The sequence below is a fragment of the Balaenoptera musculus genome, chromosome X (assembly GCF_009873245.2).
Source record: "Balaenoptera musculus isolate JJ_BM4_2016_0621 chromosome X, mBalMus1.pri.v3, whole genome shotgun sequence".
Taxonomy (NCBI): Eukaryota; Metazoa; Chordata; class Mammalia; order Artiodactyla; family Balaenopteridae; genus Balaenoptera; species Balaenoptera musculus.
Genome location: NC_045806.1, coordinates 115,807,007 through 115,833,071, shown reverse-complemented (window position 1 = coordinate 115,833,071; position 26,065 = coordinate 115,807,007). Strand labels below are relative to the sequence as shown.

General features: G+C 40.8%; 1 protein-coding gene and 1 pseudogene across 4 annotated transcripts in view; one reads left to right on the top strand and one right to left on the bottom strand.

The window, feature by feature from the left end:
- The window catches only part of FGF13 (fibroblast growth factor 13), a 532,516-nt gene that overhangs the window by 365,148 nt on the left and 141,303 nt on the right, over nucleotides 1-26,065 (top strand). The window lies entirely within an intron of this gene.
- LOC118888555 lies at nucleotides 25,032-25,617 on the bottom strand (annotated as a pseudogene).

The following is a 26,065-nucleotide window of genomic DNA, read 5'->3' as shown; positions in this document are numbered from 1 at the left end:
TAGAAATCAAGGCACAGTCATATAAGTTTTTTAGAGAAGGGGGCTGTACATCAAATGACGTATTATTGACAGTTTACGTAATCCAGATCTAAGCACCGTAGTGGTGGGTCATGTGATCCCTTACGAGATCAAGAAGGAATGTTATCTTTCAGGAGTTGCCTTGTTGATGCTGAGAGAACATTGCTCTTTATGGTTGAGCAGGTCTTCCTCTCGATAGGGGAGGTTTGGTCGATGTATAATGCAGATACACAATGCACAGTAGGGGGAGAGAGGAGCCCAAAGGGCAGAGAAGAAGTTTTATGTTTAAATTTTTCTTGTCTTGCCATAAAATATGAATTTTATTTCACAGTACCATCTATATATCTTGTTTATATAACTCATTTCTTATCCTCACAGTTACCCTGTGAGGTAGGTACTTTTATCTTCAATTTACAGATAAGGGTACTGAACCTGTAAAAGACTAAATGCCCTGCGCCCAGGTCACATAACAAGTAAGTGGCAGATCTGGGATTTGAACCCAAGTCTCAGGAGCCCCTGGTCTTAACCACTGTAGAGGCTGTAATATCTTCTGAGGTGAAAGATATTAGGCTTTTGAAAAAAAAGGTGCCTAAACTATGCTTTGAATTATTCTGCCTTTTTCATCTAGAGGATGAATCCTAGAACTCGAAGGGGCTCGAGAAGTCACCTGATTTAACCCAAAGAGGTTCAACAAGTTGCCCACATGGCCTCATCTGAGTTCGTGGTAAATATACTACTCGAGTCTCCTGACTCTTAGTCCAGTGCTCTCCATCCTGCATCTCAATGGACATTCCTGGTTGGACGTAAACAAGCATACACCCACTTTATTTTATTTTAAGGTTCATTTTAAGAAAAGTATTTCTGCTGAAAGAAAAAAAAAAACCAGTACTCCGAAAGTACACCAAAGATGATTGATTTTTACCAAATCTGCAGGGAATCCAGCCAGTGATGCCAGCACACATGAAATTGCCTCTTTAAGAGTTCTGCTGCTGATAGTCTGGGCTACTGTGAGCAGCTCTCTAGATCTCCCTGAGCCTGAATTGCTTATCTGTAAAATGAGGGACCTGGGCTAAGTGAAATCTAAGGTCTTTTCTGGCCCATAGTTTATGATTTTAGGAGTATGATTAGGAGGTTCCAGGACCAATTCAAGGAGACAGATTTTGGTTCCATAGAAGAAATTGTTTCAACTGGGTATGGCCTTCCTAAAATGAATTGGGATACCCTAAGACATGGGGAATTTCCATTTTTAAGTAGAAATGGACAGTGATTTGGTAGAAATGTTGTGGACGTTATTCAGACATTATGTGAATAATTGGATTACAGTTATGATTGAGGTTATTTCTGTGCTTCACACTCTGGGAGAAATGAGGTGTACTGAAATTTCCAGGCATAACCAGACAATCTGACCCTGTGGTCAATCATGTACTCATTCAACAACTGGTTACCTTTGAGGTTTCCATGTACTGTACTAGAACTGGGGATGTCACGATTTAGGACCTGGCCTCTGTCTTAAATGTCAGAGACCGGGGTCAGCAAATGAGTGCCCTCAGATTGATTCCCACCCATCATCTCTTTTTTTTTAATAAATTTATTTATTCATTCATTTATTTAATTTTTGGCTGCATTGGGTCTTCGCTGCTGCACGCGGGCTTTCTCTAGTTGCAGTGAGCAGGGGCTACTCTTTGTTGTGGGGCACAGGCTTCTCATTGTGGTGGCTTCTCTTGTTGCAGAGCACAGGCTCTAGGCGCGCGGGCTTCAGTAGTTGTGGCACATGGGCTTCAGTAGTTGTGGCTCGCGGGCTCTAGAGCGCAGGCTCAGTAGTTGTGGCGCACGGGCTTAGTTGCTCCGCGGCATGTGGGATCTTCCCGGACCAGGGCTCGAACCCGTGTCCCCTGCATTGGCAGGCGGATTCTTAACCACTGCGCCACCAGGGAAGCCCCCATCATCTCTTTTTGTAAATAAAATTTTCTTGGACCACAACCACTCCCCTTTATTTTCGTGTTGTCTGTGGCTACTTTTGCACTACTACAGCCGAACTGAGTAGTTGCAACAGAGGCCATATAGCCCACAAAACCTAAGATACTTACTATTTGATTCTTTATAGCAGAAGTTTGCCAATGCTTCTTGTAGGCAAACATGCACATCTTTAATTTCAATCCAGTGGCCTAGGTACAAAACTGGAGGAGGCACAAAGGCAGCACATATAATTACATCTTCTTGAAGAAGGATCGATCAGAAAATTTTCAGAGGAATTAAACCATATACTCATGCTGTCTTTGAGTGGGAAGCGACCTTAGCGGTTCTAACTGTCCGCATTTCCCATCCATTCTTTTACGTATTTCCTCTACAGCATCCCTGATACACTGACATTTCTTTAAGCAGGAAAGCATACATGCTCCCTACAGAGAAGTGGCAAAATTTTATAAAATTTAGCCTGTCAGTGTATGCAGAAGAAGCGAGAGAAATCCATAGGTGGCCTATGCATTCTAAAGGGTATTATGAACCACTTGTCTTCAGGTTGCTGTTTGATTTTCAAATGAAGCAAATTCAGGCTCTTTTTGGGCCCTTGCTGATGGCACTGAACTGTAGGAAACCTGAGGGAGTAAGGGCTTGCAGACTGTCCTCCTTCCCATACAGAAGGATGAAAACCCAGCATTTGCAGGCATTCTTTAACCGCCCTGGCAGTATGCTTAAGTCCTGGTAAGCAGGACTCAAAGGTCCTCGATAAGTAGCTTTAGAGAGACATGGAAGAATAAGCAGGACGACCTCCATCACTTTTACCGTGATATGAGATGGGACCTCCCGGAGTGCTCTCTGCACAGTAGGAATTCTCAAGATAAATGGTGTTGACTGATTGACTGACTTCTTACAGAATTTATTGTCAGTCTGGGGAGGACTACAACAGTGTGATTACTGATTTGTTAAATATTCTGTTCACTTATACGTTTAAAGCCTTGATTCTCTATTTTTAAAATGCAATGTGAGATGGATACTATGAGAAGGGAGGGCTGAAAATTCTTCTGATAAATTCATGAAGGTCCCCTCAGAGGAAAAAAATCCTTTTTTTTCCCTTTTATTTTGACATGATTTTTGACTTCCAGAAAAATCACAATAACAGTATTCTATAGTATACCATGTTTTCCTATATTTTCACCGTTATAATGCTGCAATAAATAATGTTATGCTTATGTATTTTCATATTGTTGAAGCTAGATGTTCAGGGTAAATCCTGATAAATGGGATTGCTGAGTCAATAAGTAAGTACATATATAATTCAGTTGAATATTGCCAAATTCCCTTCCTTGAAAATATCCTTGACAGTCTGGAAAGACCAGCCCAAACTTAACAAGAGAGAAAATTCTACACTGAGGTTCAAAAGTAGAAAAACTGCTTTGGGTGCAGTGCTTTTGATATCTGGAGGAGGTATCTAGATTGACCCATAACTTAACTGGATCCGATAGTTTCTGTTTAGCAGCTGTTAAAATAACATAGTCATCTAAGCTTCATTAGAACAAATGTGGTGACCAGATCAAGGCAAGCTGTGCACTTCTTGGTTGGACCAATCTGTAGGTAGCCCTCTATTTATGAAGAAGAATCTTAAATTAAGGGAAATGTGGACAAACTGGAGAGAATCCAGAGGAGAGCACCCTGAGATGTCAAGATGTCAAGAAAGCATCTCCTGTTAGAAATAGTTGAAAGAACTGGGGATACTGGAGAAAAAGAAGAGAAAACTCGGAGCTCTTACATGTCTTTTGATAAATGGATGTCAGGAGCTCAGACCTGCTCTAGAGACCAGAACAAGAAACAAAAGGAAAGTGAAACAAAGGGGCAGCTATTGGTTCCATTGGATTTTCTAATAAAGTTTCAGTTGACCAAAGCGTTTGTCGGGAGAGGGAAAGGGAAGAGAAAGGGGGTAGGGAGAGAGAGAATGAGAATGAAAGAATGGACCACGATGGTGCAACAAACAGCAGAAGCAGAGAGCTCAGTTAGGAGGATGTGGGCACAGTACAGGCAGGAGATGATGGTGGTTTGGTCTAGACTCGAGAGTAATCGTGGAGATGATGAAAGTAGTTGGATTTGGAATAGATTTTATAGGTAGAATTAGTGAGATTTATTGATGGATTGGATGTAGGAGTTGATGGAGCAATAAGAATGAAGGATGAATTTTAGGCTTGGGGGCTGAACAACTGGGTGGATGGAGGTGCCATTTACGGAGGTAGGGAATATTGGGGAAAAATCAGGATTGAGTAGTCATGGGATTGGAAATCTCGTGTCCTCCTATGATCTTGTCGGTTTTGAGATGTCCACTAAACATCGAAGTAAAGATATGCCATTGGCTTTATGAATGTGGCAATAAAGAGACAAATCAATACTGAAGCTATTGATTGTTCACAGCTCCCACCTAGGTGGCTGATTTCTAGAAGTTGGGCCTAGAGCTAAGTGGTTCATTACTATATACTATTATATGGTGTCTAGCCTGAGAGATGTGGTAGAAATGGCCAGTGCAAATGAACGCCTGAGAAGCGAGAGATCCGATTGTTGAAGACTGCAGTAGAAGAAGGCTTCCTGCAGGAGGTGGCATTTGTTCTGGGCCCTAAAGGCTATGCCCAGGGAGAGAGGAATGGTGTAAGCATTCAAAGCTCTGCTAAAATATAGTGTGGCCTTAGTTCTTTGTGAGGGTGTGCTTTGATATGGTTTGATTTGATGACTTTGACATCTCCTCAGAGTGCCCTGGGTGCTGCGTTCCATTTGGCTTTGGGGTGGAAATGCCCCAATTTTGCCAAAGTGTTTGCTCCTGGTTCAAGGATGTGGACAGTGGAGTGCAGCAGGGCACATGACTTTCAGAGACTCTCAGCTGTCTGTCCCCTGTGTGGTGTGTCTCTAGCGCCAGAGATAACCATTTCCTCCTGAGGTTACAGCCTCTGCTTGGACCAGGATGCAGAGTAGTTTCTTTGGTGTAGTATCAACTCAGTTTCTCAGGTGGAGAAGCTTTGGAAAGAAATACAGATGTGCCAGTGGGAAAGCATATGGGGAGAAAAGCACTTTCTACACTTGGAAGTGTTGACAGGAGCTGCACCAGTGCACTCTGAATGTTTCTGCTAAGGCAGCTGCCACCAATGGCTGTGCTATTCCAGGAGGCTGCCATAATCTGATCGTAGCTCATGCTTATTTCACCTTGTGATGTATTCTTTCAAGTCAATCTTTTGTTGTCCAGCTCCAAATTCATGCCTCCCATCCTCACCCTGCATTAGAACTCGGCTTCCCTTCTCTACCCTTGCTGAAGACATGTCCTAGGGCACTAGTTTTCAAACTCTGCGTTTCAAAACCATAGGGCTTCTGAACTGAGGAATGCTAGGAGAGAGAGGATGAAGTTAGAGGTCAGACATATTCAGGGTGGGACTAAAGGCCACCTCCCCATACATACCAGCTCTGCTGTTAATTGTTTCTTATTCTGAGTTCTGCCAATGGTTTCATTTACATAAGTTTGAAATTTGCTGTTCTAAAAGTATAAATAATAGATTCAAACTCCTAACTTGACTAGATTCCTTCATTAAATTGGGAGGTCATTTTCAGAATTGCTTCCTTCTGGTCAACCTAAGGACATGTTAATTTCAGTGATTAGGTAGGTGATATAGCAAGAAAAATATGAGTGGTATGGGGAGAATGAGTCTTCAACAAGAACAACAATGACTACAGTAAGATGGGCATGGAGAAGTATAGATCCAGTATTTGCCATGGACTGAAATGATTAAGAGTATTTTGGAAAACAGTGTTGTTATTCAAGTATCATTTTTTGTTAATCTATTCATTCATTAATATCTGTTTATTGAGTACCCACTATATGCCAAACACCATGCTTCATCTTGGAGCCACAAAGATGGACAGAGTTCATAGACTTTTTCATTCTGGTCATCAGCCACACCAGACTTTTAATAGTGCCCCTACTTCCCCCTTGCCCTGTAGAATTAACAGTGCTTAGGTCCTAACACTTGCAGAATTCAACTGGCCCTACACATTTTGGAATCATGAAATTTTAATTTATTTTTCCATTCCAGCCACTTAGCACAGGAGTAATTAAACTGTAGGCCCTAACAGACTCCTTCACCCCTACCCTCCTCCTTTAGATTGCTGGATCACAAATCCAGTCAAAATACAATCCAGCCATTCAATTTAACAAGAGTTTCAGACATTTTAATATTTAGATTTCTTCCTCAGTGTATGTGGGTTCTTATGTTTATCACATATTTTATGCCATTATATCAATTCACTTTATTTCACGTGGAATGTATCAAGTATCTGAAAATATAGCAAGGAATTTTGAAAGGTTTTCGGGACAGGAAACAGAGAGGTTTCCTGAGACACCAGTATCTGAAAATAACTTGGCATCTGCTATTACCTTGTATATTTATTTCCCCAGAGTCACCATAGATGGCTTTTGTTATCCACATCCAACTGTGCTTATTTAAAGTTGAATGTATAGGAGGTTATACACATACTGATTTGTATTTATATAACATAGAGAAACCCACGTCAACTTGACATCTGACATTAATTTTGCACCTACTTGAAACATCTGCCTTTCCATTTAATTGGTATCAACAGGTAATTATTATGAGTCTTCCTTTTTAATCTCAAATGAGTCATGATAACATTAGGTAGTATGAAATAAGATTGTTAACCTTTGCCCTACTATTAAGTTGCTATTTCAATATTTCTTTAAAAGTAATGTGGGGCTCTTTTGTATCCCATAGTCTGAAGTGAACTTATAAGACTTATAAGGGACTTCCCTGGTGGTCCAGTGGTTAAGACTCCGCGCCTCCATTGCAGGGGGGGTGGGTTCAATCCCTGGTTGGGGAACTAAGATTCCGCGTGCCACTCGGTGCGGCCAAAAATTTAAAAATTAAAAAAAAATTTTTTTAAGACTTTTAAGACTGCAGATAATAATTTTCAGAGTTAAAATTATTTGAATGTAGTTTGGTGGGAAAGACAGTCTCAAAAATTGATATTTGTCTCCTTCAAAACTTAACCACAATATAGCACAAAGCAAGACTGAATTGAACAGTTTCTTCCGATAATCTTATACAACAGAGATTTGAATTGAAAAGAAGCCTTTTAAAAATAAGATGTGTGTATACAAAAAGAACCTAAGTCAAATTGACAAAGCCGAAAAGCCACATGACACACATAGGTAGGATGATATATCGTGTTACTGATTCTCCTTTTAGGAACCAGGAGGAGCTTGATAATGTATGTGGTTTCAAGTGTGTGTGTATATATGTGTGTGTATGTGCATCCCACAGACATATATATGACGCTGGGCTGATTAGCGATGAAGAATTCTCGTCAACAGCATCATTGGTCAAGCACTATTGGCTCCAACTAATGATTGTGTCTGCCCACCCTGGGTGCATATAAGTGCATATTGAAAATAAGAGTCTGGGTTTCTGAGTGATGCTTTCAGGCCCACAGTGCATTGCACCAGTCAGGTGCAGGTGACATGTGACAGAGAATGATGGTGGGAGGAGGAGCTGTGACAATGAGCTAGAGGGCATTTTACGAGAAAATGCAATGTCACCTTTGAAGAGTCTGTCTGTGAGCGTGAAGTGAGTGGTACCAAAAAGCTAAGAAAAGGGGTTTGAGAGGATAGATGAGAAGCAGGGTGCTTGCCGTTTAGCTTCAACAGGTTTTCCTTGTTAGGGAGCTGAGGATATTTTAAGTGAATGAAGAAGAAATTTTTAAGTTTTGTGGGAGCAAAGTGTGTCAGGCTTTATAAAGTACCTTAGGTCTAAATGTGGTAACGTAGGCCTCTCTTTGAAAGGGTCACCCAGAGAAACTGACTCCTTTCTGGAACTCAGTCAGAAAGGATGGCACCGACTGCTCCAAAGTAGGCACTATTTTTCAAAGGGTGGATTCTTGCCGTCATTTGCTTCTTAGTCCTAAATCAGACTGGGTGCTACCCCACCATCTGGCATCGAATCAAAAGACTCACTCTGCTGCCCAGAAAGCAACATTGCATTTACGTTTGCTTCCTGGGCAACCCGAGTAGAGAGGAATGACACCGAATGGACCCCGATAAATAGGAAGCAGCTCCTACCCTCCAGCAGTCTGGATGCTCGTCCTGACTCAGTTTCCAGCCCCCTATCTCCTACCTGCCCTTTCAGCTATTAGAAGGGATTGTAGCGATTTCTACTCAATTCTCTAGTGCTTGGATCACCTCTGAATCACCTCTCTTGTTTTTCAGCAGTAGCAATTATGCAGCTAAGATAGGTCATGCCTTGACATCCAAATAGAGGAAACTTCAAACCCCAGTGATTTGGATTGGGAAGCTAGAAATGCAAGCAGAAAGACTAATTAGGAGGTTGATACACCACCATAGCAAGAAAGAGATGGTAGGCCTGAACCAAGGCAATTGCATTTAGAGTTGGGCAAATGTAGGAGTAATTTGCTAAAAAGGTCCAGGAGAACTTGGTGTTGTCTTGGATGTATGGCTCAGAGGGAAGAAAAAAATGATGAGCTTGAGGCTTCAAGACTTGGTCCCTTGACAAATGGAGGTGCCTTTCAAAGAAAGACAGCAGAAGGAAGAGTTGATTTAAGATGTTGAGTTCTGTTTCAAAAAGATAAGTCCGAGGTGCAGGCGCAACATCGCATTGCAGAATTGATGCTTTGGAGGGAGGCCCAAATTTAAGAATTGTGTGAGGAGTACACAGAGTAGATGAGACCACTAGGGAACACGGGTAGAAAGAGAGGGCAAGGAGTCGAGGATGGCCCCCCGTGAATACCTGGTTTTAGGGCCGAGGAAGAAAAAGACAGAGAAACTAGGAAAAGAGGACAGGGAGCGGTGGTCAGAAAAGTAAGTAGCAAACCAGGACAGCACAATGTCATGGAAACCAAGGTAAGAGAGCGGTGGCCAATACTGTTAGATTCTTCAAAAGATCAAGGAGAGTGTAAGCTGAGACAAAACCATTGGATTTGGTGGTTATAACTCCAATCTCTCCCTTTATTATAACAAAATTGAATCAAAACCATGGCTACCACGAAGTTCTTAATAATGGTATAACAACCACAATGGATCTTTGACTGAAAGCTTTGGAGAAGTAAAGTGATCCAATTTTACTTTATTTATTCATTCAACAAAACTTTATCGAACTTTTCTACATGCCAGGCATCATGCAAGATGTTCTCTCTCTGTTGCCAATATCAGTTATAATATTAACAGTGCCCTCCCCATGCCTTAGAACTAGGTCTTGATGCAATTATTAATAGCTCCTCATTTCATCTTCAAAAATGTCCTGATTTGGACAATAAATTATATTTATTGCTTATGGTCCCCGTCTTCAGACTTGTCTGGTCTAGTCCGGTTTTATAACTCTTTCTGCTTCTACAAAGTCTTTCTGAACTCGACTGCAATGGGACCCCTATGTGCACCATGTTGTCTATGAAAAGAATCACTCCCCGATTATCTTCACAACATGTTGTATATTCCCAAACATACGTCTTACAACTTGTGTAATGTGTCTTACTATGTAGACTGTGTGTGTTCCTGAGGCTTACCTGCTCAAGACCTGCCATTCATGTGTTATCTGCCAAGAATCCATGACAGCCATTCAATTAGGATGGACCTTGATGATTCAGAGTGGGTTTGTCAGTTACTCACAGAAATAACTCACGGTACAAACTAGCCTAGATTCATTGTGTTTTCGTTTAGGACTGCAGGCATCTTTTCGTATAGTGTGAAGAATAAGTGAGGATGGCAGAACTGACTTGGCTAAACCAAAATTTCTCCAGTGTAGAAATGAGGATTGGAGTATTTTTAGCTGGTTCATAAAGAGTTAAGTGTGTTAGCTACAGGCACTTGAAAATCCAGGCTGTGCTTATTTCTCAGGTTTATAAATAACTTAAACCTATGTAGGACTTAATTTGGCTCCATTCCACCTACAGTTTACCTTCTTGAGGGAATAACTTGACCCTTCTTATACCCTGTGTTTATAGTTATAAAGAGAACTCCCAACAAAACGAAGAAAACCACACTTGGATTGTCTGAGTTTGATTTTTTGTGTACTTCTGTGGAGAAGCTCTAAGATGTCAGGTACAGCACAGAATGTCAGAATACCTCTTCCATTAAGGACAAACACATGCATGGTATTATTCCTGGCTGGAGTTACTTACCATTCTGGTTTTTTCTCCTTTAAATGACTGATCCGCTACAGCAGAATGAACTTGTGACTTGGTAGCAGTGAATTTTCCTTACTCTAGCCTGACCTCTCCTTTCGCTGGCGAATATTTTAAAACAAAATTATTGCCTTTCAGACAATAGGTCTGTTTCTTCACCTCTGAGGCTTCCCATGATTAAATAAGAAGTTACAGGAGTTTTCTCAGTTGTCAGAATCCCAGAATGCAGGAGCACTTAACAGTAAGAATAAAAGAGACCACTTGTCATGCTGACAGATTTCACTGGTAACACCTCTGAAAGGATCTGACAGATTAGACTCCAGGTAAGGCCCAAGAACTGAGCGTAACAGATGAAAATGAATTCAGTTGTTTGATGTCACGATGTAAATGAAGTGTGACTTCATAGAAAGTACTCATTCCTGATGCCATGTCCCTTGCGTCATCCAATCTTCCCAGCCACTGAAGTGACCGCCATCACAAAATATCATGACAGAGTCAAGCCCAGTAACTGTGATGGTAGCTTGCATTATATTGTTGATTTCATTGTTTAAAATGTAATCTCAATGAATCATTCATTTCATGAATGTGACTAAAATTTTATCGTAAGTTACAAATAAATAATGGTTGGGAAAAGTCACATACGTCACTCAGCGAATTCTGCTGTAAGATCTGAGAAACAATTAGCAGATAAAAGTGAGAAGCCATCCACTCTTTTTTTTTTTTTTTTAATTTTATTTATTTATTTTTATTTATTTATGGCTGCGTTGGGTCTTCGTTTCTGTGCGAGGGCTTTCTCTAGTTGCGGCAAGTGGGAGCCACTCTTCATCGCGGTGCGCGGGCCTCTCACTATCGCGGCCTCTCTTGTTGCGGAGCACAGGCTCCAGACGCGCAGGCTCAGTAATTGTGGCTCATGGGCCTAGTTGCTCCGCGGCACGTGGGATCTTCCCAGACCAGGGCTCGAACCCGTGTCCCCTGCATTGGCAGGCAGACTCTCAACCACTGCGCCACCAAGGAAGCCCCATCCACTCTTTTTCAGAGCTCTGAAGTCCATTGGATTTCACCATTTTGAGACTTCGGTCCAGGATGGAGAGGAGGCTTCTCTGAGCCGTCTTACACTTAGGTTAGAACATTGGCTGTGAGAATAGATCTTGCCTCTTACTCTTGAAGCAGCTCAAGGAAAGGATGGCAGTGACACAGCTGCAGGCCGAGGTCTCATGACTGAAGAGAACACCAACTACTATTTAGTAAGCACTTGTTCTGTGTCAGTGATTCTTCATGTAAACTTGTAATATTTAACTCAATCCTGACATCTCAGTGAGATTGTTCCTGGCATTGTCTCAGTTTTTCAGATAAGGAAACTGAGAAACTGTCTACTCATTTTCAGCTCAATGACTCTGGGACCTAGGACAGGGTCAGAAATGAAACCCAAGGTTTTCAGAGCACAGTCTATGCTCATTTCTCCACATGCAGCTTTAGGTGAAGTGTAAAGGCAGGACAAATTGTCCTAATTGAAGCCTTGCTGAAGCCTTCATGTTTATAGGTTAGTACATCTTGTATGAGATTGATGTCTAGTTTGTTAGAATCCTTACTTTCATGCCTATCAAGATTTTCATGGCACCTGTATTAGCCCAGGTGTTTCTAATCACAGGGCCTTTGCTAGGCCCTGACCGCCATCCACTTACTCCTTGTACGTTACAGTCTAAGATTGCCCTGCACTCTGCATTCTAAGCACCCTGGATTTCCTGGTTGGGGGTTTCTCATGCTCAAACTGCTCAGTCCTAGAGGTAGACAGAGCTCTCTTTTTGTGTGTCTGCAGATGGAAGCACCTCAAGCCACACTCAGGGCGTGGATTCGTTTCCTGTGGCAGCCATAACAAATGGCCACAGACTTGGTGGCTTGAAACAACAGAATTTTATTCTTTCGCATCTCTGGAGGCCAGAAATCCAACATCGAGTCTTGGCAGTGCTGCACTCGGTCCAGAGGCTCTAGGAGAGGGTCTGTTCCTTGCCTCTTCTAGTTCGGGGTGGCTCCAGGCATTCCTTGGTGTTCCTTGGTTTGTAACTTCATCACTTTAATCTACGCCTCTGTCTTCATGTCACCTCCTCTTCTACTGTGTCTTTTCCTCCTCCTCCTCCAATATCCCTTGCCTTTCCTTTATAAGGACATTTGTAATTGGATTTAGGGCCCACCCAGATAATTGAGGATGATCTCATCTCAAGATCCTTAATTTAATGACATCTGCAAGGACCCTCTTTTTTCAAATATGGTAATATTCACAGGTTCAGGGATTAGGATGTGTACATATCCTGTGAGAGAATCAGCGTCTCCCACCAGTGCTCTGAACCACAGGGAATCAGGCTGCCCAGGGCCAAACTGAGTCACTAGGAATAGGAAGATAAGAAGGTGGCTACCCTCCCCTCCTACCTTTTAAAATATGGCCACTCACCCGTTGCGCCCTTCAGCCCCCAAGCTACCCTGACACCCCATGAGATCAGTCTCAGGTCAACTGAGGTCCATCCATTCGTGTAAACAGGGTAGTATAAGAGAGATCGCAAGAGCTTAGGAATCTCACAGAACTGGGTTTGAAGTTACTCAGAACACTTCCTTTTGATGTGACCTTGGACATGTTCACTGACCTTCTCTAGGACTCAGTTTGCTCACCTGCAAAACAGAAATGAGATGAAGCAATCCATTTTGGTCAGAGGCTCGTGTAAGAGAAAAAAGTGTCTCGGCTTTGGGGACAGAGAGACATGGGTTTGTTTCCTGGCTCTGCCACCCACTAACCACAATTTGGGGCAAGACACTGAAAATCTCTTCAAGCTCAGTTTCCTCGTCCACACACAATAGGGATAATACCCCCTATCTTACAGAGATGCTAAGATTTAATAGTAAAAGTTACAGAAACTATAGTTGGTGTCAATGCATGTTTATTATATTCATTATTGTTATTGTTCTTGTCATCAGCTACAACTTAGAGAGGGCAGAACCTATGCTAGACGTCCTACCATGCACTGTGGAGCAATGCAGAGATGCATCTTGGTCCTCCTGTAGAGAAGACTGAGCTTTTAGAAGGAGAAAGATGGTATGATTGTGAGAAACTAGAAACACCACTCAACTTATGCCCCTGAAAATTAATTCCTTGGGATACAGTTAAGTTATCGGCACTCTTGGGTGAAATTGCATAAATTTGAAGAGTTCAAAAAGGGATGAAGGAGCTAAGGGTGAATTACGTTTTAAGGAGCAAACATTTTAACTATAGTAAACATTTTGATATCAAGACCACAGATCAAAGCTAATGTCTTTCCTGTCAAAATTCGTAGATTTTAAATATGTCCTGGGGAAAAGTTGAGAAATGTAGGCAACTAACAAATGAACCCTTTTTAATTGCTTTTTACTTTTCTAGCCGAGTGCTCATGGAGATTTTCTTCTTGTTTTACTGGCGAATTCCAATTGGGGTCATTAGAGTGACAAAACCAGCTTGACTGTTCTTAAATATCTTGCTTTGTACAGAAGTTAAAGTGTTGCTGCAGACAACAAGATATTACAATTCAGACCACCGAGGGAGCCTTTCAGGTCAACAGTCCGCATTAGCCTGGTTCCTGCCTCCTTTGATTGCAGTTAAGTACAAAACAGCTGTTAAGTCTTTTCCACATCAGTTCAAATGCATTACCACAATCAATAGGAGAGGAAAAGGACTTCCCTAAAGAAAGCGGCCAGTGAACAGCGACATACAGAAGGCAGGCCTTGCCATCATACTAAGCATCAGGTCAAGGAAGTAGAACTTTTGTTTCCTGCATGTGCAAATGCAGGTTCTGAGGATCCATTCTCGTGCTCATTTATTCAATAGACAGTGATTAAGTGCTGCTGACCCTTGAACAATGGGGGGATTAAGGGCACCGACCCTCCACAGAGTCAAAAGTCTGCCTAGAACTTGACAGTTGGCTGGCTGTATGCGAGGTTCTGCATCTGCAGGTTCAGCCAATCGTGGATCATCTAGCATGTACTGTACAATGTATCTAGTGAAAAAAATATTCGCGTGTAAGTGGACCTGCGCAGTTCACGCTCGTGTTGTTCAAGGGTCAACCCTACTTTGCAAATTCACCAGCCTTGTGCCAGACGCTGGCAATACAGAGATAAAGAAGACAGCCTTGACGGGGAATCTCTAAAAGTTATTGTGACACACTCCTGCTCATTTTAGGAAGGATAGGGGCAGAGTGCAGCGGAGACTTCGCAGAGGAGGGGCCATTTCAGCTACATTTGAGAGGGTGGAATGGGAACTAAGCCTGGATATCAGAGGCAGAGATTTTATTAAAGGCAAAGGACAAAGGCACAGAGATGTGAAAACAAACCAAAAAAAGCATTAAAATAGGTGAAGGGGGAAGGGCTGGCTCTTTGGGTCTGAACATATCTAGGAAGTGTTTCTGGGTAGATCCAGGACCAGATGATGGATAGGATATAGGAGAGGAAAGAGGCTGAAAGGCTGTGAAGCCTTACTTAGGCTTGGGCACCGGGTGGGCAGTTTGGGTTTGCCCAGCGTACTTTCTCTGTGCAGCAAAATCTGGGCCACCAGAGACGGCGCGTCCCTGGAGCTCCTGCAGCCCCATTTGGGTGATTAAGGGCTAATTCAAATATCAATTAATCGTTCCTCATTTAATTTCTTTTAAAACATTTTCACAGTGCAGATAATGAGGAAAAATCTTCTGCTTTGAAAAGTCAAGCAGGATCCACCACTTTAAAGAAATTAGTCTCAAACTCTTGCAAATTGGAAGCTAGTAAGTGAGCAGATATTGGCAGCTTGGTTCAGGAGCTTAAGATTTCCCTGTCTCACTAAAGAAAGATTGAATCATTGGTTAACCATGAAGGTTTTCCAAGGAAAAAGAGGAAAGTCCCAATGATTTTTTGTTGTTGTTTATTTCTTATAAAACTATTACATTTCCTCTTTGACCTGGTGCTAGTAGAATTGGTAATGTGTTGCAACTTGAAAACTAGCAGTTGATTATGGAGTCTTAGTGTTAACAGGGACCATTTCAATAACATTAAGGCTCAGAGAGGTTATGTGGCTTGCCCAGAGTCACACAGCTACTTAGTGGCAGATCTAGCTGGACCAGAAGACAGAAGGCCAAGGTTTTCATTACCTTTCCTTTCCTCAGTGCTGCCCTCTGGCCACGGTAGTGAATGATGGTTGCATTTCGCTGGGTGGTGAGAAAGGACAGTAGGAGGTGAGGTAAAGAGATGGATGGGGGAATTCTAACAAACTCTTGGAGACAGGAAGTTCTCTGGCTCACTGTAACACCTTGGAGAAACCAGCCCACTTGAAGCAGGGGCTTCAGATTAGAGAAACATGGAAATCAGTCCCCCCAGAAAAACCCTGGAGATGCCAGACTAATTGACCCAGGCTTGGTAAAGAACTGCCAAGGGCTTTTAATTTCCTACAAATAAAACAATCTTCTCCTCCTCCAGTGCAGATATGGAGTGGGTGTTTATATGTTGGTTCCCTTGCCCTCTCCCCCAGTTTGTTTTCTGGAAAGTGGAGGGTGAAATCCCTCCCTGGCTTTTTCCACAGGACTGGTTGGGAAAATAGGGAGGAAAAGGAGTTTAGATTTTATTCTAAGTCTCTTGGGTAGTCCCTGGAAGATTTTAAGTAAGGAAATGAATGATACGATTTTTTTAACCATGTTTTAAAATTGAACTATAGTTAATTTACAATGTTGTGTTAGTTTAGGTCTACAGCCAAGTGATTCAGTTTTATATATATATACACACATATATATATATTCTTTTTCAGATTCCTTTCCATTATAGGTTATTACAAGATATTGAACATAGTTCCCTGTGCTATACGGTAGGTCCTTGTTGGTTATCTATTTTATAAATAGTAGTGTGTATATGTTAATCCCAAACTCCTAATTTCTCTCTCCCTCCCCACCCCACTATCCCCTTTGGTAACCATAAGTTTGTTTTCTATGTCTGTGAGTCTGTTCCTGTTTTGTAAAGAAGTTGATTTATATCACTTTTTTAGATTCCACATATAAGCGATATCATATATTTGTCTTTTTCTTTCTGACTTACTTCACCTTGTATGATAATCTCTAGGTCCGTCCATGTTGCTTCAAATGGCATTATTTCATTCTTTTTTATGGCTGAGTAATATTCCATTGTCTATATATATACCACATCTTCTTTATCCATTCATCTGTCGATGGACACTTAGGTTGTTTCCATGTATTGGCTATTATAAATAGTGCTGCTATGAACATTGGGGTGCATGTATCTTTTCGAATTAGAGTTTTCTCCAGATATATGCCCAGGAGTGGGATTGCTGGATCATATGGTAGTTCTAGTTTTAGTTTTTTAAGGAACCTCCATACTGTTTTCCATAGCGGCTGCACCAATTTACATTCCCATCAGCAGTGTGGGAAGGTCCCCATTTCCCCACACCGTCTCCAGCATTTATTGTTTGTAGACTTTTTAATGATGGCCATTTTGACTGGTGTGAGGTGATACCTCATTGTAGTTTTGATTTGCATTTCTCTAATAATTAGCGATATTGAGCATCTTTTCATGCACTTGTTGACTGTGTGTATGTCTTCTTTGGAGAAATGTCTATTTAGGTCTTCTGCCCATTTTTTGATTAAGTTGTTTGTTTTTTAACAACATTAATTTGTATGAGCTGTTTTTATATTTTGGAAATTAATCCCTTGTTGGTTGCAACATTTGCATATTTTCTCCTAGACCGCAGATTGTCTTTTTGTTTTGTTTATGGTTTCATTTGTTGTGCAAAAGCTTTTAAGTTTGATTATGCCCCATTTGTTTATTTTTATTTTTATTTCCATTACTCTAGGAGATGGATCCAATAAAATATTGCTGCAATTTATGTCAAAGAGTGTTCTGCGTATGTTTTCCTCTAGGAGTTTTATAGTATCTGGTCTTACAGTTAGGTCTTTGATCCATTTTGAGTTTATTTTTGTATATGGTGTTAGAGAATGTTTGATTTCATTCTTCTACATGTAGCTGTCCACTTTTCCCAGCACCACTTATTGAAGAGACTGTCTTTTCTCCATTGTATATTCTTGCCCCCTTTGTCATAGATTAATTGACCATAACTATGTGGATTTAATCTCTGGGCTTTTTATCCTGTTCCATTGATCTACATGGCTGTTTTTTTGGCAGTACCATACTGTTTTGATGACTGTAGCTTTGTAGTATGGTCTGAAGTCAGGGAGCATGATTCTTCCAGTTATGTTTCCGTTATTCTTTCTCAAGATTGTTTTGGTTATTTGGGGTCTTTTGTGTTTCCATACAAATTTTTAAATTTTTTGTTTCATTTCTGTGAAAAATGCCATTGGTAATTTGATAGGGATTGCATTGGATCTGTAGATTGCCTTGGGTAGTACAGTCATTTTAACAATATTGACTCTTCCAATGCAAGGACACAATATATCTTTCCATCTGTTTGTATGGTCTTCAATTCTTTCATCAGCATCTTATAGTTTTCAGAGTACAGGTCTTTTGCCTCTTTCGATAGGCTTATTCCTAGGTATATTTTTTAATGTGATAGTAAATTGGAGTGTTTCCTTAGTTTCTCTTTCTGATATTTCATTGTCAGTGTATAGAAATGCAACAGATTTCTGTATATTTATTTTGTACCAGCAACTTTACCAAATTCACTGGTGAGCTCTAGTAGTTTTCTGGTAGTGTCTTTAGGATTTTCTATGCACAGGATCATGTCACCTCCAAACAGTGAAAGTTTTACTTATTTTCCAATTTATATTCTTTTATTTCTTTTTCTTCTCTGATTGCTGTGGCTAGGACTTCCAAAACTATGTTGAATAAAAGTGGCGAGAGTCGGCATCCTTGTCTTGTTCCTGATCCGAGAGGGAATGCTTTCAGCTTTTCACCTTTGAGTATGATGTTAGCTATGGGTTTATCATATATGGCCTTTATTATGTTGAGGTATATTCTCTCTGTGCCCACTTTCTGGAGAGTTTTTATTATAAATGGATGTTGAATTTTATCAAAAGTTTTTTTCTGCATCTATTGAGATGATCATATGGTTTTTATTCTTCAATTTGTTAATGTGTCTCACATTGATTGATTTGTGGATATTGAAAAATCCTTGCATCCCTGGGATAAATCCCACTTGATCATGATATATGGTCCTTTTAATGTATCATTGTGTTCAGTTTGCTAGTATTTTGTTGAGGATTTTTTCATGTATGTTCATCAGTGATATTGGCCTGTAATTTTCTTTTTTTGTGATATTTTTGCCTCTTTTTGATATCAGGGCAATCGTGGCCTCATCGAATGAATTTGGAAGTGTTCCTTCCAAAAGGAACACAAGTTGCAATTTTTTGGAATAGTTTCAGAAGGATAGCTGTTAACTCTTCTCTAAATGTTTGGTAGAATTAACCCGTGTAACCATCTGGTCCTGGACTTTTGTTTATCAGGAGTTTTAAAATTACTGTTTAAATTTCAGTGCTGGCAATTTGGTCTGTTCATATTTTCTATTTCTTCCTGGTTCAGTCTTGAGAGATTGTACCTTTCTAAGAATGTATCCATTTCTTCTAGGTTGTCCATTTTATTGGCATATAGCTGCTCAGAGTAGTCTCATGATTCTTTGTATTTCTGTGGGGTTGCTTGTAACTTCTCCTTTTTCATTTCTGATTTTATTACTTTGGGCCCTCTCCATTTTTTTTATAGATGAGTCTGGCTAAACGTTTATCAATGTTGTTTATCTTTTCAAAGAACCAGCTTTTAGTTTAATTGAAGTTTCCTATTGTTTTCCTCATCTTTATTTCCTTTATTTTTGCTCCGATCTTTATGATTTCTTTCCTTCTACTAACTTTGGATTTTGTTTGTTCTTCTTTCTCTAGTTGCTTTAAGTGTAAGGTTAGGTTGTTTATTTGAGGTTTTTCTTGTTTCCTGAGGTAAGTTTGTATCACTATAAACTTCTCTCTTAGAACTGCTTTTGATGCATCCCATAGGTTTTGGATCGTCATGTTTTTGTTTTCATTTGTCTCTAGGTATTTTTTGGTTTCTTCTTTGATTTCTTGAGTGATCCATTGGTTGTTTATTAGCATATTGTTTAGCCTCCATGTGTTTGTTTTTTGCAGTTTTTTCTTGTAGTTGATTTCTAGCCTCATAGCGTTGTGGTTGCAAAAGATGCTTGATATGATTTCAGTTTTCTTAAATTTGCCAAGGCTCACTTTGTGACCCAGTATGTGATCTATCCTGGAGAATGGTCCATGTGCACATAAAAAGAATGTGTATTTTGCTGCTTTCCGATGGAATGCTCTATAAATATCAACTAAGTCCATCTGGTCGAATGTGTCATTTAATGCCTGTGTTTCCTTATTGATTTTCTGTCTGGATGATCTGACTATTGATGTAAGTGGGGTGATAAAGTCCCACACTATTAATGTGTTAAGTCTATTTCTTCTTTTATGGCTGTTAGCGTTTGCTTTATATATTGAGGTGATTGTACATTGGGCGCATGTATATTTACAATTGTTGTATCTTCTTCTTGAATTGATCCTTTGATCATTATGCAGTGTCCTTCTTTGTCTCTTATCACAGTCTTCATTTTTTTTTTATAACATTATGGTTTTCTTTTTTTTTTTTAATTTTATTTATTTATTTATGGCTGTGTTACATCTTCGTTGCTGTGCGAGGGCTTTCTCTAGTTGTGGCAAGTGGGGGCCACTCTTCATCGCGGTGCGCGGGCCTCTCACTATCGCGGCCTCTCTTGTTGCAGAGCACAGGCTCCAGACGCGCAGGCTCAGTAATTGTGGCTCACGGGCCTAGTTGCTCCGCGGCATGTGGGATCTTCCCAGACCAGGGCTCGAACCCGTGTGCCCTGCATTGGCAGGCAGATTCTCAACCACTGCACCACCAGAGAAGCCCCACAGTCTTCATTTTAAAGTCTATTTTGTCTGATATAAGTATTGCTACTCCGGCTTTCTTCTGATTTCCATTTGCATGGAGTACCTTTTTCCATCCCCTCACTTTCAGTCTGTATGTGTCCCTAGGTCCGAAGTGGGTCTCTTGTTACAGCATATATATGGGTCTTGTTTTTGTATCCATTTAGCCAGTCTGTGTCTTTTGGTTGGAGTATTCAATCCATTTACATTTAAGGTAATTATCACTATGTATGTTCCTATTACCATTTTCTTAATTGTTTTGGGTTTGTTATTGTAAGTCTTTTCCTTCTCTTCTGGCTCCTGCCTAGAGAAGTTCCTTTAGCATTTGTTGTAAAGCTGGTTTGGTGGTGCTGAATTCTCTTAGCTTTTGCTGGTCTGTTAGGCTTTTGATTTCTCCATCGAATCTGAATGAGATCCTTGCCGGGTAGAGTAATCTTGCTTGCAGGTTTTTCTCTTTCATCACTTTAACTATATCCTGCCACTCCCTTCTGGCCTACAGAGTTTCTGCTGAAAAGTCAGCTGATAACCTTAGGGGGATGTCTTTCTATGTTATTTTTTGTTTTTCCCTTGCTGCTTTTAATATTTTTTTCTTTGAATTTAATTTTTGTTAGTTTGATTAATATGTGTCTTGCTGTGTTTTTCCTAGGGTTTATCCTGTATGGGACTCTCTGTGCTTCCTGGACGTGGGTGACTATTTCCTTTCCCATGTTAGGGAAGTTTTCAACTATAATCTCTTCAAATATTTTCTCAGATGCTTTCTGTTTCTCTTCTTCTTCTGGGACCCCTATAATTCGAATATTGGTGCCTTTAGTGTTGTCCCAGAGGTCTCTGCGATTGTCCTCAATTCTTTTCGTTCTTTGTTTTCTTTATTCTGCTCCTCAGCAGTTATTTCCACCATTTTGTCTTCCAGCTCACTTATTCGTTCTTCTGCCTCAGTCATTCTGTTAGTGATTCCTTCTAGTGTATTTTTCATTTCAGTTATTGTGTTGTTCATCTCTGTTTGTTTGTTCTTTAGTTCTTCTAGATCTTTGTTAAACATTTCTTGTATTTTCTCAATTTGTGCCTCCATTCTATTTCCGAGATTCTGGATCATCTTTACTATCAGTATTCTGAATTCTTTTTCAGATAGATTGCCTATTTCTTCTTCATTTATTTGGTCTTGTAGGTTTTTACCTGCTCCTTCATCTGTGACATATTTTTTTGCTGTCTCTTTTTTTTTTTTTTTTTTTATGAGTGGGATTGTGTTCCTGTCTTACTGGTTATTTGGCCTGAGGCTTCCAACACTGGAGTTTGTAGGCTGTTGGGTAGAGCTGGGTCTTGGTGCTGAAATGAGGACCTCCATGAGACCTCACTCCAATGAATATTCCCTGGGGTCTGAGATTCTCTGTTAATTCAGTGTTTCAGACTTGGAGCTCCCAATGCAGGAGCTTTGGCCTGACCCCCGGCTGGGAATCCACGGAGATATTCCTGAGAGTGGCCAGAGTCTGGAGTGCTCCAGGCGCACACACCCCAAGCCGGTGCTCCTCACTTGACTGTGATAGTTTTAAGGTGCCTATTAGACATCCAAATGGCGATGTCAAGTAGGCAGTTGGATATGAGCGGAAATGTAAACCTGGGAGTCATCAGTACATAGACAGTATTTAAAGCTATAGGACTGAATGAGGTCACTTAGGATGAGAAGAAAAGGAGGCTGCAAAACAGATTGGGAGAGAGGCCAGTGTGATAGAAATAGGACCAGGAGAGTGCAGCGTTCTGGAAGCCAAGGGAAGAACAGGTTTTAAAACGGATGGAATAGTCAGATGTGTCAAGTCCTGCTGGGAATCAAGTAAATTAAGAGCAGAGAAGAGACCACTGACTTCGATGACATGAAGGTCATTGATAACTTTTGCAAAAACAGTGTCTGTAGAGTGAGTGGTGAAGAGAGAAACTGAAATTAGAGTTGAGGAAAAAATGAGAGATGTAGGGGCGTCCCTGGTGGCGTGGTGGTTGGGAGTCTGCCTGCCAATGCAGGGGACACGGGTTCGAGCCATGGTCCTGGGGGATCCCACATGCCACGGAGCAACTGGGCCCATGAGCCACAACTACTGAGTCTGCACTCTAGAACCCGTGAGTTGCAACTGCTGAGCCCGCATGCCACAACTGCTGAAGCCTGTGCACCTAGAGCCCGTGCTCCGCAACAAGAGAAGCCACCGCAATGAGAAGCCCACGCATCGCAGCATAGTGGCCCCCGCTCACTGCAACTAGGGAAAGCCCGCATGCAGCAATGAAGACCCAACACAGCCATAAATAAATAAATAAATTTTAAGAAAATGAGAGATGTAAAGTCAAAATGGTGACTATAGACTACTTACACAAGAGATTTTGTTGTGAAGTGGATCAGAAATGAGTTGGCAAGTGGAATGGAGATTTAGGGTAAAAGGAATTTTTTGTAAAAATGGGCAATACCTAAGGCAAGCCCATTTGCTGCTGAAGATGATCAGAGGGAGAGGGAGAAATTTGAGATGCAAGAAAGAGAGGGAATAATGAGAGGAAGGGGACCCCTTAGAAGGCTAGAGGGGATGTGATGAACACTGAGCACAAGTGGAGGAGATAGCCACAGAGAGAAGCAGGGACATTTCACTATAGGGCTGCTCCTTTGTCAGTTGAGTGGGGCAAAAACATCATCTGTGAGCGAAAGGTTAGATGTTGGATTTGTTTGTAGGTTTGAGAAGGGAGAGAAAGCTGTGAAATCGTTGTTTTGGACAGTAGGAATGTGAACATGAAAGCAAGTGGTGTGATGTTCAGGCAACATAGAGGGCTCATTTGAAATTTAAAATCAGGGTTTTAAATTTTAAAATGAAACCTGCCAACACTACTGTGTGTTTTTGCAAACAGTATTCAGCTGCTAAAATAGAGGGATGTAGTAGGCAGAGAGGAGAGTTGACTGAAGTTGGGACTTTGCAAGACAGATGTGATAGAGGGAGAGAAATTAGTGAGCTAAGCTTGTTTACAAGAGAGTGAATACAGTGATGGATTGTTGAGTCAAAGGTTTGGATAGAGTGAATTGAAGACATAGGGTAGATGATTAACTGTGAGAAGGTGGTGAGTACCTTGCAGGTCTTGATGAAGTTAATTACTGAATGATCTGGAAGGAAGAGAAATAGGCAGATAGAGAAAGAGGAGCCCAAAAGGGAGATTGAGGAGTGACCTGTGAAGACGGAGAGGGAAAGAATGTTTCTAGAAGGAAGGAGCAGTCAGCAGGGTGAGACATCAAGTAAGATAGGGATAGAATGACAAGAAGATCGTTGTTGACCTTGACAAGAGCCATTTCAGTGGAATGATAGGATCCATTGTGGTGGACTGAGAATTGATTGGGGATGAGGAAGTTGAGACAGAGAAATCAGAAGCTGGTTGTGCAGGGAAACTAAAAAAATAGGTGGTTGCTAGAGAGGAATATGGAGCCTTAAGTGACTGAGCAACACTTGATTTTTTTTTAATGGAAATTATTATTGGTATAATTGTAGATTCACATGCAGTTGCAAGAAATAAACAGAGATTTTTTTTTTGCATGACCTGCCCTGCTTCCTCCAACGATCACATCCTGCATTAACACAGTACAATATACCACCCAGGACATTGACACTGATATAAAATGCCAATTCTACCCAGATTTCCCTAGCACCACCTGCACTTGCGTGTGTGTATACATATTAAATTCTATACAATTTTATCACTTGTGCGAGTTGTATGTGCATCAACATTCCTAGGACTACACACGGTTCCAACACCAGATGGATCCCTCATGTTGCTCTTTTATAACCACATACGTCACCCTCCTGCATCCCTCTCACCATCCCTCCCCCATCCCTAACTGCTTACAACCACTAATCTCTTTTCCATTTCTATAATTTTGTCATTTCTTGAATGCTGTATATGTGAAATCACACAGTATGTAAACTTTGGGAATTGGCTTTTCTCATTCAGCATAATTCCCTGAGATTCACCCAGGTATTGTGCATATCAATAATTTTTTTCCTTTTTATTCCTGAGTTCCATGATATAGATATACCATACTTAGCATAACCATTCACCCATTAAAGAACATCTGAGCTGTTACCTACTGGTTTTTCGATCTTACACATAAAGATGCTATAAACATATTTGTACAGATTTTTGTGTGAAGATGGGTTTTCATTTCTCTGCGATAAATACTTAGGAGTGCAATTACTGGGTCATTTGATAGTTAAACAGTTGCATGTTTAATTTTTTAAGGGACTGCCAAACCATTTTCCAGAGTGGCTGCACCATTTTACATTCTTAAGAGCAATAGATTAGTGATCCAGTTATTGGCATCATCACCAGAATTTTCTCTTGTTATTTTTTAGTTTAGCCATTCTGCTAAGTGTACAGTGGTATCTTATTGTGCTTTTTTTTCAAATTAATTAATTAATTAATTAATTTTTTTTTTTTGCTGCGTTGGGTCTTCGTTTCTGTGCGAGGGCTTTCTCTAGTTGTGGCAAGCGGGGGCCACTCTTCATCGCAGTGCGCGGGCCTCTCACTATCGCGGTCTCTCTTGTTGCGGAGCACAGGCTCCAGATATGCAGGCTCAGTAATTGTGGCTCATGGGCCTAGTTGCTCCGCGGCATGTGGGATCTTCCCAGACCAGGGCTCGAACCCATGTCCCCTGCATTGGCAGACAGATTCTCAACCACTGCGCCACCAGGGAAGCCCTCTTATTGTGCTTTTAGTTTGCGTTTCCCTGATAGCTAATGATTTTGATTGGTTTTTTATGTGCTTATTGGCCCTCTATATATCCACTTTGGTGAAATATCTGTTTATGACTTTTGTCGATTTTTTTTTTTCAGTTGGATTTTTTGATTTTTACTCTTGAGCTTTTTGCTTTTTTTGTTTTTTTACTTTTATTTGCATTTATTTTTTGCAGCATTTATTCCAGGACCATAAGTTTTTGTTTCTTCAGTTTCTTCTGGGATATCTTTTTCTTCTGGGCAACCTCCTCTTGTGGTTTAGGAACAATCTGTTCTTTTTCAGTAAGGATCATCTCAGTGTGGCAGGGAGAGCTCATGTATGGGTTGATCCGACCATGAGCTCTGTAAGTCCTGCGCCTCATCTTGGGGGCTTTGTTCACCTGGATGTGCTCAATGACCAGAGAATCTACATCTAAGCCCTTAAGTTCAGCGTTACTCTCTGCATTTTTGAACATGTGCAGTAAAAATTCAGCACTCTTTTTGGGCCACCAACCCTGCTTCCAGCCCCACTGTTTGGCCTGGGCACACCTACCAACTCCATCATTGTAACGACAGAATGGCACACATTGCTTCTTTAAAGTGACGTCCTTCAGATACTTGGTGGCTTTTCAGATATGCATACCCTTAATGGCCTGGGCAGTTTCACGAGTGTTCTTAAAGTGAACACGAAGATTTGAACCTCTTGACTTGCATGATTTTGTGGGGTTTTCTGGGTCAAGTGAATAGCGAACCATTTTTAGAGGTCACCTCAGGCCGCTTACCGGAAAAGCTACTCTTGAGCTTTGACAGTTCTCTATATATTCTAGATACTCTAGATAGTTTTAGTCAGATATGTGGTTTGCAAATATTTTCTCCCAGACTGTAGCTCGTGTTTTCATTCTCTTTGCATGGCCTTTCTCAGAGAAAAGAATTTTCTTGAAAAAATTTTCTTGAATTTCACTTGAAAGATTGTGATACTCCCTCCTGTTCTTCATGGTTTCAGATGAGAAATCTGCAGTCATTCGAATTGGTATTCTCTCTGGGTAATGTGTTGTTTCTGTTTGACTGCTTTCAAGATTTCTTTTTTGTCTTTATTCATCAGAAGTTTAATTATAATGTGTCTTGGCATGCATTTCTTTGTGTTTATACTATTTGGAGTTTGCTCTGCATCTTGAATCTATAGGTCTGCATCTTTCACCAAACTTGGGAAGTTTTTAGCCCTTATGTTTTTAC